The sequence below is a fragment of the Arvicanthis niloticus genome, chromosome 12, assembly GCF_011762505.2.
Source record: "Arvicanthis niloticus isolate mArvNil1 chromosome 12, mArvNil1.pat.X, whole genome shotgun sequence".
Taxonomy (NCBI): Eukaryota; Metazoa; Chordata; class Mammalia; order Rodentia; family Muridae; genus Arvicanthis; species Arvicanthis niloticus.
This window is the reverse complement of record NC_047669.1, coordinates 46574929-46579122: the sequence shown is the minus strand read 5'-3', so window position 1 is coordinate 46579122 and position 4194 is coordinate 46574929.

The window sequence follows — 4194 nt, the reverse complement described above, 5'->3', positions numbered from 1 at the left end:
CTAATTAATCAGAGAGCCTGTGGCTTATAGTTTGAGAACAAGAAGAGCATAAAAGAGTTACAGGAGGATAGCAGAGCTCACTCACCTTCCACTGACTGAGAGACAGACACAGAGTCATGATTTGAGAACCAAGAACACGAGGGACTGAAGGAAGAGTTCAGCTGTTAAGAGTATACACATACTGCTTTTGCAGAAGACCAGAGTTCAACTCCCAACACCCAGGTATCCAGCCTCACATCTTCCTCTAACTCTAGCTCCAGGAGATTTGACCCTTCTTGGGGTCTCCAAGTGTATCTTTGCACTTCCATAACAACACACACACACACGTACACATGACTAAAAAAATAAAAAAAAAAAAAAAAAAAACAGGCACAATGTCTACTCAGCTACAGATGCACATCAAAAGAGATATACCACTCACAAAGATTTGACTCTAAAAGAGGTATGAAGAAAACAGATCTCAGACTGGTACATGCTTTATAATGCAGGTTTTTTGTTGTTGTTTTGTTTTTTAACATGGTGGTTCCCCTTCTCTGTGCTGGAACAGGAACCTGGGAGAAAGTCACTGAGCTAGAAAACAGAAGGGCAGTGTTCTAGAAAACATGAAAGCAGGCAGAACATAGCGATACACGGCTATAATAGCTTGTGAGGTTGAGGCAAGAAGATCCCGAGTTCAAGCTCAGTCTGTACCACACTAGTGAGATTCTGTCTCAAAAATGAACAAATCAACAAAGACAGGAAGACAGATAGAAGCATAAGAACAGAAAGCTGAAAGGCAGAGATGAACTGTAAAGGATGCTATTTGTTGGCTGTCTTACCGCATGGCTGGTGCTTTAAGATCACCCTTTATCTCCTTTCACAGCCATCTTGAAAAGGAAATACCTTTGTGTCCCAGTTTCCAGATAAAGCGAGCTCACCTGATTTGCCTCTCTAGAAGACTGAGTCTCAAATTTAAATCAACTTGGCCACAACAACACAAGTAAGATATCTTTGAACTCAGAAATTATGTTGTAAAGTCTGTAAGGTAGCAGAGAATGAAAAATCTGACACTAAATAGAGCCTGTCACCAGTATATTTTGAGAAACACATACCCAAGCAAGATGACCTGTAGGGGGGGAAGGGGTTGCCTGGCATGATAAAGGAGAAGGGGAAGATGAGGTTCTGGGGGATCTGTATCATCGTGGATGTAGTCTTAATTTGCTTCGATTGGGAATGGCTCTGTCATGAGACGTCGAGACAGAAGCATCACATGCTACGTTTGTGCTGGCACTAAGGGTGCTGATAAAGTTGGCATTGCAAATAATTCGGTCTCTGTAATGTTCCACTTGTTCAGTAGACAGAAGTAGCAGATAGCAAACCTTGGAGGTACCGTGATTTTTGTGTAACACCATCCTGTTAGCCTCTCTTGGTCTGGCATCTCTTAAAGGTGAGAGAGGGTTTTTTTGGTTTTTATTATTATTATTATTATTTTTTGTTGTTAAGGAGCACAATCCAAATACATAAGGGGCATGCTTCTGCTTATAGTCTCTGGGTTAGTGCTTCTGTTGGTAACTAAGCAGCCTTCGTAGTATGCCACATATTTCTGGAATAGCAAAAACATGGCAGTCAGGAGAAACCCACAACCACAGACTTCTGAAACCTTCGCCTACCAGGCCATTAAGTCTAGATTCTTCACAGCAATCCAGCATTCTATTCATCTCAGTCTCATTTTCTTTCTCTCTTCCCTGCTTTATCTTATATTCTTAGCCAGAAGTAGTGACATGAATACATGCATCCTGAAAATCATGATACCATTCTAGATTCTTACCTCCTCATCTGATGCTGTCATTGTTCCCTGTGGCTAACCTCGTCAAACATTCTAACATCTAAGAGTTCCCATGTGTGCTGGTACTGCAACTCCCCAGTGCTCATTTTATGGCTTCTAGACCCTTTGATTTGGTCTTTCCCTTCTAGCCTAGTCCATTTTAAGCTTACACTTTGCATTGTTTGAAATGAACTTTGTACCACCCGCGTCTTCTATCAGCAGCTGTAGGGTGTATAGAATTAAGCCCATGATCTTAAAGTACGGTAGAGTTCATATGTCCCTTCAACAACTGGTTTCAAGAATGTTTTCATTGTTACCTCTTTCTACTATCTGCTTTGACTTTTCAATTAAGCAGTATTTGACAGCATCCAGTGCTCAGAATACACAACACTGGCTCATGTCAGCGGTCATTTTCTGCACTTGGATGCTTCTCACTCTTTACCACCTTCCTAATGTTGTTTCCATCCTTTGGAATGTATTAGTCTGTTTCTGTGCTCCAAATAGTACCCTTGTTATATCTCTGACTTAACACTGAAATTATCTGTGCATTTGTCCACAGTATGAATGCAGACCGGTGAATAGTTTTTACAAATTTCCCTCCTCCTCCTCCTCCTTCTCCTCCTCTTGCTCCTCCTCCTCCTCCTCCTCCTCTTCCTCTTCCTCCTCCTCTTCCTCCTTCCCCTCCTTCTCCTCCTTCTCCTCCTCTTGCTCCTCCTCCTCCTTCTCCTCCTCTTGCTCCTCCTCCTGCTCCTCCTTCTCCTCCTCCTTCTTCTCCTCCTCCTTATTCTCCTTCTCCTTGTCCTTCTCTTTCTCCTCCTCTTCCTCCCCATCCTTTTTCTTCTCCTCTGTATCCTTTTGCTTCTATGTAGCAAACATAGTTTGGGGGCCTATGGTCTAAACCACCATGTGAGATATGTAGCAAATAGTTGTTTATTGAATTCTTATCTGTAAATTGAACTCAACTATACAAAGATCATTTTCAGAGTGCTTTATTTCATTTTGTTTGTTCACCTCAAGTCAGAGCCTTGCCACATTGCAGAATAAATTTATAGTTGATTGGATAAACTTGAGGCCTGCATTAGTTTGCTTTTCTGTTGCTGTGATAAAACACTTTGAACAAAAACAACATAGTGAAGGAAAAGATTTATGTTATATTTCCAGGTCACAATTCGTCTTTGAGAAATTTCGGGTGGAAACCTGTAAGAGGGAACTGTGGAGGTATGCTGCTTACTGGGTCACTGACTAGCTTATGTTTAGTTGCCATTTTATATTGTCTAGGCACACTTGCCTAGGGTTGGTGGCACCCACAGTGGGCTTTTCACATCAATCATCAATCAAGGCAGTCTCTTACAGACAAGGCCATGTGATAATCTGGTCAAGGAATTTCTTTGAGAAATCCTCTTCCTTGGTCACTCTAACTTTATGTTAAGCTAATGAGAAAAACTTACCAACACAAGTCCTTCACCAATGTTTTTTTTTCTGAAAAAAATCAACGGTTGAATTTATTGTGTAGGATTATTTTGTAAGGCACATGACTCTAGTGACTAAGTATCAGAGCTCATTTATCAGATGACATACAACTCTTGTACTCTCCATGATATCAACGATAACTGAAGAATTGATTTTTTAAAATGCATACTTAAATTTTGTGGAGTCTGTGCTGTAGGCATAACACTAGGGTGTTCTCATTCCATTTAGAAGTTCTAGTGTACGTTGATTTACTTCTGACTAGTTTTGTAGCACATATAAAACATTGTATAGCAAACAATGTTCCTGCACACAGAGTGGTGAGCATCTGTGGATCCAATAAGCATTAGCTATTGATACTGTTGCTTCCATCCAGAGAGTGGAAATGTCCTAGAGATGAAAGACCCCATTTGTAGGCCCAACTGTACAGCTCATTAGCCATGTGCCCTTTGAAAAGCCAGATGGATTCTCTGGGCTTCAGGTTTTTTCTTCTGTAAAATTATGGGGATTGAATTTATGTTCCCAGAATTTTCTTGGTCTCAACTTTTATGTTTAGTATCAAAGTATTACAAAAAAATTAATACTTAGATAATAAATTCTTGATCATCACTTTTCTTATAAAATTTCTGCATTTCTATTTTTTCTTTATATTTATTTTACTAGCTCAAAAATACAGTAATATATGAAGTTGGTTTTACTAGTCTTATTTACATATCTAGTATAGTTGCCACGATATCAAGATTGAACACATAAATTATTTCATTTCTTGTCAAATGCACACTGGGACTTAAAAATTATTCCTCATGCCACTTGGAATAAAGAATTTAGGGCATATAGAGATGAAATAACTTTTTAAAAATTAAATTTTAGCGTAGCCTACAAAGTAATGGGCTTTGACGTGGAATCTTACTGTTCCCTTCTCT